This window comes from Rhinolophus hipposideros, assembly GCF_964194185.1.
Source record: "Rhinolophus hipposideros genome assembly, chromosome: 5".
NCBI classification, from domain to species: Eukaryota; Metazoa; Chordata; class Mammalia; order Chiroptera; family Rhinolophidae; genus Rhinolophus; species Rhinolophus hipposideros.
The window spans coordinates 29,814,653-29,824,045 of record NC_138051.1 but is presented as its reverse complement, the minus strand read 5'-3'; positions in this window follow the sequence as shown (position 1 = coordinate 29,824,045).

The following is a 9,393-nucleotide window of genomic DNA, read 5'->3' as shown; positions in this document are numbered from 1 at the left end:
GCTGTCACCCTGCTATTGGGGACAGCCCGGGTGACAGCTACTAGTGTGCTAGTTAGTGTGTGCTCTGGCAATTGCTGCTGATTTGTATTCCCTGATTTGTATCTCAGTCTGGGCTCAGACTCAGCAACAGAGCTTAGACCTTGGGTCGTGGTTTATACCTAGAATATGAAGCAGGTGACAAGAGTGACTGTACTCCTGATCTTGGGTGAGTTATTTTGGGATTAAGAGGCATTGGGATCTGGGTCTGGACAGGGATCTACAAATTTGTCTGCTACCATTGCTGTTCATTCAAGATGTGGAGGGATGGTTTTGGGGTCCTATTTTTCTCCAGGCAGTTTCTTAGCATTTATGTGAGGGGTGTCTGAGGGCAATAAAAATAATCTGAGTTATTGAGCCCAGGCCCATCCATGGGACAGAGAAATTAGACCTACCACCTCTGTATATATTGTCCTGGGAGTCCTCAGAATAGATATTTAAAAAGTTTACCCTGGGACACAGTGAGAAGTAAATTGTATGTGTCTGTATATGGTGGGAAAATAGGGGTGGGGCTGGACTTCATTGTAAGAGAGAACCTAGCGGTGCTGAGTTGGACCTTCAATTCACCTCGTTTTCAGGATAGAAGCTAGTGTTGTATTTTTACTCCCACAGGTACTTTGAGCCTTGCTGAGACCAACCAACCCAGCTTCATTGACTCATACGAAGGACAAGAAGTGAACCTAGCCTGTAACCACACCAACATTGCTGCAAATGAGTATATCTTCTGGTACCGACAGTTTCCCAACCAGGGACCACACTTTATTATTCAAGGATATAAGACAAACACAACAAATGAAGTGGCATCTCTGTTTATCCCTGCCGATAGGAAGTCTAGCACGCTGAGCATGCCCTACGCTTCCCTGAGAGACACTGCTGTGTACTACTGTATCGTGAGTGCCACACAGTGAGGAAGACAGGACTGCACGTGTACAATATCCCCCTGTGGCACGGGAGTCAAGCCCAGGAGGAAGCCCCAAAATAATGCTTTCTAAAACTTTTATTTTATTTTCTTATTTTCAGAAAGTGTTAGCATATCCATAGATTATTTTACTACTTAAATTTTTTTGATCTTGTTTATTTTTAAAATAGGTATTCCATTTTCATGTTCTGAAATTCAAAAAGTACAAAAAATGCAATGTCTTCATTCTACCATTGTCCCTGAGCTGCTCAATTATACAACATGAGACAATCTATGATAGCTAAGTTATTGTTGCTTAGCTCACTGGTGCTTCTCAGTTCATGTGTACACACACACACACACACACACACACACACACACTATTCACACACATACTAAACTCCCTTACATGTACACTGCACACAAAGTGGACAACTTGCTTCTCAGCTTTTGAGAAATTTAGCTTGTGTCAGATTATCATTGTCACACAAATTCTGAACAATGGTGTTTGGCCATTTGAGCATCTGTGAGAATGGTTTCCAAGTCTCTTCTGAGTTTTGATCTCTTACTCTCGGTGTTGCTCCTCTTTCTCCTCTTTTGTCCCACTCCCCTTTTTGTGGATGGCATGGCAAGAAGAATGGAGATAACGATAGAGGAGGGGGTGGAGTGGGGAAGAAGTTTTTTGTTTCTGATTGGTATGATAGACCTTTTTTTTTTTTTTTTTTTGCGATGTCTGAAGCAAAAACATAGAGATTTTAGGTGATTGTTGCTTTTCAAAGTTGGGTCCTTTGTAGGGGGCCAAAGGAAGACAGGAATAATGGCAAAGTTTCTGGGAATCTTACTAGTAGGCCTGTGGCTTTATCAGGACTGTGAGAGTATTCTTATTTTTTGGGGGGTGGGAGGCAGTTATCTCTGATTTTGGCAACAGGGAAAGCAATATTTGATAATATTTTCTATTGAGAATAATAGGCTTACCCCATGGGATGGAAGAGTGTTACCATCTAGCTCATCTTAGTTTTTGATGGGGAAGTAATATTGTGGAAACACAAATAATTATAGAGCATTAGCTCCTATTCTTCCCTCCTTGAATCCTTTATATTTGTGGTGAAAGGCAATGTTTTTCTGAACTCAGATGTGTCAGGGTCCAGGGCCGGCTGCCCCAAGATATCCCACAATGTCGTATTGATTATTTTGAACTAAAATCACCTGAAAAACAGCAAGAGCAGAAAGAGCTCTCTGACTCTCTGCTAAAAGCAGGAAATAAATCTCCATGGTTGGTGCCCTCCCTGATCCTGAAATTGGGTCCTTTGTAGGGGGCCAAAGGAAGACAGGAATAATGGCAAAGTTTCTGGGAATCTTACTAGTAGGCCTGTGGCTTTATCAGGACTGTGAGAGACAAACTTATCACAAGAGTTATAAAATCCAGAGTTGAGAGCATGTATAAACAAACCTTATAACGCCTTTACTAATGTACTACCCAAGCCCAAACTTTGTTTAGAATCCTCACTAATGAATACCCAAACCTGCTTAAATTCCTTTCTAACGAGCATTAACTTTCTTTGTCCTGTCAATTTCTCATATTTTTCTTGTTTCTGTGTCTAAAAAGTATAGAAGGTGCCTAGTTTGATCACTTTTTTCAGCCCTGTTTTGGGATCTGAGCATCATATTGTGATTCTCCCGTGCACACATGTTAAATTGTTTTTCTTTGTCCTGTTAATCTAGTCTTTTGTCAATATTATTATTTTATAAGTAGTCCAGCCATAAAAACTAAAGAAAGGTAGAGTGGGGGAATTTTTTCCCCACCTCCCAACAGATGTTACCCTTTAAATAGTTTTTAAAATGTGGTGGACAATAATCGTAATAATAATAGTAGTACAAAAACAGTGAAAAAGCAAGGAAAGGACTAGAATAAGAAAGAATTTGAATAAAACAAAAGAGTTCTAAATTAATGGGGGAGAACAGGATTATTTCTCAAATTGTGTTGCATCAATTGTTTAGGTCAGAGATTCCCACGCTTTCTCCTGAAGTCTCCCTACAGAGCAGGGGGAATGAACATGACTGTTTCCTTCCTGAAATCTGGATGATGAGGGCACAGTAGTCCACAGTAGTTTGCTGTAAGGATAAACAGTCTCATGTTTACTTTAAAAATTTGAGAAATCCTTTTTATTTTACTGTATAATATTTCCATATTAATTCTGGTGCAACCTAATCTTTTAAATAATTTACCAATTGACCCATTCTCTAATTTTTCAGTAATAATAGTACTGTCAGATGATGCATTATGTTTATTTCATAAACATAAAAAATTTTGTCTTGAGGGCACGAGTACTCTAATTTGAGAAGCACAAAGTTGAATATTTGTAAAAAAATAAAAAAGTGTTTCAGAATCACTAGACAAGCAATAAATATTGGCTGATTAAATAAATGAAGTACCTTACATGATGAAGTAAATCCCAGCAAAATTAAAGTAATTAAATCACAAAGTTTAGTAAAAAGTATAAAATGTACATTAATCAAGTAACTGAATGGGGAAGAACTTTTTAAACTTAAAAATAATGGAAGAAGGACAGCTGGATGGCTCAGTTGGTTAGAGCCCGAGCTCTGAACATCAGGGCTGCCGGTTTGATTCCCACATGGTCCAGTGAGCTGAGCCCTCTACAACTAGATTGAAGACAATGAGCTGCTGCTGAGCTTCTGGAGGGGCAGCCAGATGGCTCACTTGGTTAGAGGTGAGCTCTTAACAACAAGGTTGTTGGTTCAATTCCCACATGGGATGGTGGGCTGCGCAGCCGCAAATAAGACTGAAAACAGCAACTAGACTTGGAGCTGAGCTGCACCCTCCATAACCAAATTGAAGGATAACGACTTGGAACTGATGGGCCCTGGAGAAACACATTGTTCCCCAATATTCCAAAATAAATAAATTAATAAAATAAATTAATAAATAAAAATAATGGAAGAAATCAAGGGGAAAATAGATTTTATTACATAAATATTACAAGCTAATTTATTTTATGGCAAAAATGACCCAAATTACATTCAAACTGCAGTTTACTGTTAATTTACTGTTATTTTGACAACAGATTAAGATTTTTTCTGATTTTTATATGCATAAAATAAAAACATTAATATTCAAATTGGTAAATATACAGAAGATATGAGTAGGCCATTTACACAAGAAAAAAAACAACATGGTTCACAAACACATGGAAAATGTTTAAACCTACTGGTAGTCATAAAAATGTGAACAACTTTAAAAAACCAGGTAGGAATTATAGGGATAATTTTATAACAATTTAAAAAAAGAAAACTTGGACAAGATGTAGTGAGAGATGCTCTAGTGGGAGAGTAAATTTGTAAGCTATTTTGAAAAGTAATTTAAAAACATGATTTAGTAATCTGAAAACATTAATTTTCTTTCTTGTCATTTTCTCTAGGGAATTGGTCTTCAGGAAAGCTCTCAATACATAAAAAAACAATTATTTACAAAGATATTCGGTAAGTTATTTACATGAAAACCAAAATGTCTAATCTTAAAGGGAGATTTAATAATCCAAATGGAACATTGTATAGCAAATTAATAATATTTATAAAGAGAATCTATAATGATTATTTTAAAGTAATAATTGAAAAGAATCAAGACATTAATTGGTGTGATTGCGACTTAGTAAAAATACGAACAGTATAAAGGATGGAAAGTAATACACCAAGATATTGGTAATGGAGGGGAGCAGAATATGCCACCCCAGAATGTTCTACTTTGTCATGTGGATTATTTCAAGCTGAAGACAATCAGGGCCCAGCAGAATCAGGAAGAGCTTTTTGCCTCCTTATTAACTGCCTAAAAGAATTTAGATAGGGGGTTCTGTACCAGGAAGAGAGCTATTGCCAGAGGCAACTTTATCAGACAGACTTATCTGCCTGGCATGGGCAATCATTTGTTTACCAAACATTTTTACTTCTCTTCTTCCTTTGAATTATTTTACTCCTTTTTTGAAGCCCCAGATCCCTACCCCCTTCTCCTTAGCTCAGAATGGTATATAAGCCTCAATTACCCGATTAGCAGGGAATCTCATATTTTAATGAAGCTCCTGTGTGTATGAAATTTGTTTTTTCTTGTTAATCTGTTTTATGTCAGTTTAATTATCAGGCCAGTGAAAGAACCCAATAGGGAAATGTTTCTGCCTCTACAATAATGTATAACTTTGCTTAATAGGATAAGTAGTGATTTTTCTCTTTTGATTCTCTTTTCTATATTTTCCAAAATATGAACCTTGTTTGATTTAAAGTCTCTCTAATCTATCATTTTCTGTAAATTCCTTTTAGCTCTGAAGTTCAGTGATCCTGGTTCAGTCACCTATTATTCACAATGAGAAGGCTGCAATGACCTCCTGACTGGTTGTGCAGTGTCTCTATTGTATTCCCTTTCCTATACTAATTGTTCATATTTATTGAGTCCTTACTGTGTGTGATTTACCTACAAAGCATTTTATATAATTAGTCCATCTATTCCTCTTAATAACATCCTGAGGGTATTATTATTTTACAGACAAGGAAATAGATAATTAAGTAGCTTGCCGAAGCTCCTTAAGAGATATTAAATGGAAGAGCTGGGTTTCAAAGTTAGAGCAGCTTGAGATTGGAACACGATCTCTTAAACATTACTCTACAATGCCTACCAAACTACCCCTGCAAATTAGTCTTGTAGACAAATTAAATGTGTAGAATTCCATTTTCATAATATTATCTGCTCAAAAGCCTCAGTAGTTCTTTGCTAATAAGTAACCTACAAAAAAATTCAGACATTCAAAATATGTTTTATAAACCCCAAATCTCCTTCCAGCTTTATTTCTCATTATACTCTAGCCCTTTCTTTCTTTCTTTCATGCATTCATCTGCCTGCCCATTTTTCTATTTATCCATTCATCTATCATTTAGGTCACAGAATGGCCTAAAAGTTATTGAGGAAATGACTACAATATATTTATCTTGGCATTAGCAAAGTTGAAAAGAAAGAAATTCTGATACATGCAATCAGAGAACTGTTTTGTTTTAAAAACAATGTACAGGGAATATTAGAAAGCATTCTTCATGAAGTGGGAAACTTCACTGATTTGAGTCCTTGCTGTATTTAAACAGTATTTACTTATGCTAGCCCAACAAGATCAGGCAGAAAGACCTTTTGAAATATAATTTTCCTATTTGTGGGGAGGCTAATAGAGGTGAAGAGAGGAGGTGCACTGCTTGGATCTGGGAAAGTTTCCTCGGATTCAGCCAATAGTGCTCCTCTGCTTTACATTATCTAGAGCTCATGATATCCTCAGGCAACTGTTGTGGGAACAACATAATAGTTTGACTGGGCATTGGAATGGGGACCTTGGAATACTTGATCACTTGTCCTGTATCAAACTTTATGTATAACTGAGACTCAACAAACATTCCTACACTATTGCTACTTAAAGTGTGATCTGAGAACCAACATCACCAGTCAGATGGTTAGAAATATTGACTATCCAGCCCCAGTGAAACAGAATCTGCATTTTACCAAAATCCCTAGGTGATTTGGAGCACCTTAAGCCTGAGAAGCACTGTTCTACATGGCATGCCATTAGTGCACTATAAAAACCTTCTGAACACAAGATGGCAGTGTTTCCTATTCCTTCCGATATTTTCTCAGAGTCAATACAAAGTTCACTTTAAAGTTGGATTAGGCCAGTGTGTGTGTGTGTGTGTGTGTGTGTGTGTGTGTGTGTGTGTGTAAAAGGCTGAGCCGTCTTGTCACTGGTTGGCTGGGTAGGGAGCAGATATTTCCTCCCATAGAGGAATCACCCTAGTAACACCTACCAAATGAAAGAGAATGATTTTTTGATTGAGGGACTTAGTCCATTCGAGTATTTCAGATCTCATTTGGGAAAAAAAATGGAGCCTTCCCTGCGAGTTGTTTTGGTGATTTTGTGGCTTCCAGTGGATTGTGAGTTGGAGATGATGAGGACAAAGAGATCCAGGGACATAGCCCACTGGATAGAGGAGGAAGGGCCAGGATCCATTCTGCTGCAACTTTGGTTATATCTGGGGTTGTGGGAAGAAAATATGAGTGTTAAGAGTGTCCGTGTAGTGACTAAAACTCCTGTTTCTGTCATTGTGTTTCTGCTTAGGGGTGAGCAGCCAAAGGATGGAACAGAATCCTCAGCACCTGAGCATCCAGGAGGGTGAAGAGGCCGTTCTGACATGTAATTTTACAAATTATTCTCCAGCATTCTTACAGTGGTACCGACAAGATCTGGGAAGGGGCCTCGTCTTTTTGCTACTAATACGTGAAAATGAGCGCCAGAAACAGACCGGAAGACTGAGGGCCACCTTTGATACCACTATTAAACAGAGCTCATTTCGTATCATGGCCTCCCAGCCTGCAGACTCAGCTACCTACCTCTGTGCTGCAGACACACGGCAGGGCCCTGCCACCCACTTCCTGCTCCCAAACCCTGTTAACCATTCACAGTCAATAGACCTGCTGGCTGTGCTGTCCCCCAAAGGCTTACCACAGCTCTTGGCAAAATAAAGTGGGGACTATTTGAAAGGAGTAAAGGTGTCAGACAGCACTGGATTGACAGGGAGCAGGGATCCATCTTAAAGTCGGAGTTCTGCTGTTACTGACTAGGTGACTTGGAGCAACTACAGAGATTTGCAAGTCTCATTTGCTCATCTGAAAATGATGGGCTTAAACGTGTGGTTCTTAAGCTTCTGTCAGCTCTGAAATTCAAACAACATAATTTTTCAAAAACAAAACAAAAACACTCTGAAGACTGCCTGAGAGCAAGGACAGAGGATTTGCTTTACTATTATTATTATTTAAGACAGTTAATTCTGCTCAGTTTTTGTGACTAGGCCAGAACAACATGAGAAATATACAGGATTAAACATGTTCCTCTTGTGGACAGAAAAGAACTGAATAAGATACTGAGGTAAAGTTGTGAAAAAGCAGTTTGTTACAAAAAAAAGTACACTTCAAAGAGGTAGAAGTGGGCGAGCAGAAAGCAGTGGCTCAAGGCCATTATTAGGAGAAAAATTATACTCCAAAGGGTTTGCAATGGGCCCCAACCAAAGGCAAGGCTCAGGAGGCGCTGACTGGTGGGGACTTGGAGGTTTTAGCCCTTTTCTTCTCTAGAATGGGCTGTTCCTTTCCAAGGGTGGGACCACTTGATTGACACCTGTAATTGACAAGAGGCTATTACCTCATCTTTTTAAACTGCGCATGTTCCTTCCCAGAATTCAGTCTGTTATAATGATATTAATGAACTTCTGGGCATATGTATAATATTATAATGATGGTATAATGGGGCCCAGGTGAAATGAAGGTCGTTGTGGCCTTTACTGCACAGCTGAGTGACTGATCTAATCTAGCTGGGTATTTTGTACTCATTTGTTTCCTCATAGGGATAGATTGTTACAGTGAGGAGAGGAAGTTTTGAGTGGAGAGGGGAGATCTTTGGGAGACTGCATTCTGTGGGTTGTGTTGGACATGCAGGAATGCAGAGACCCGATGCCTATCTCTAACTGCTTGCCTTGTTTTCCCCTTGAGAGGCGTGATCCCCATAAAATCTCTATGGGAAGTTGAGGAACAGGGGGTCTTTTCTTCTGTATCTGCTTCCTGCTGGGCAGAGACACAGAGCTGTCCCTACCTATTGGGGGATTCACATAACTCTTCTCCTATCTAATCTTAGATGAGAGGAAGGAGTCTCGATATCTGCCTGGAAGACCGTGTTGGCTTCTTTGGTTGGGACTGGTAATCTTGCTGGGGTATCATCTGTATCCCCAAAGCCCCTGAATGAGAAAAAATAGATTTTGGTTAAACAGAGTTAAAAGTGTTGGCCCAAGAAGCAGGACCCAAAGCCATCAACGCAAGATGGCTGTGTGATAGATATTGTTTAGTTTCATGGAGCAGGTGGTCTTTTCCTCTAACCTGATTAATCTAGTCATTCAGGTGGCGGTGTTCACCCAGGAGCTGGGCCTGGAATGGCCTGGAGCAGGGGGCAGGGGACTTCCTAGGATCAGGCTAGAAACAATCTTCTGTGTAAGATTAAAAAGCTGATTTGAAAGGTGATTAAAATCAGGAACTAGGGAGCTAAGAAACTGAGGGAAAGGAAACTTAAAATCCCTACAGGAAAGAAAATTTAACAGTTTTTCAGTGAAGGGGCTACTCGGTTGGCCCATATCAAATTGAACACCAAATGATGACGATGAGGAGGATAAAAAATCGACCTGTTTTTTATTACTCATCTTGAACAGCTGAGTATGCTGTATTGAGCAACAGGCCATAAGTCTTGAACATCACAAAGACAGATTTAGAGCCTATATATACTGTGTGTGTGATATCAGTTGACTGTGTCTACATATAATTCTTTTTAAAAGACGGAACTTGCACCTTCTCGTGCTAGACATAGGTTCCGAATTGAGGACTT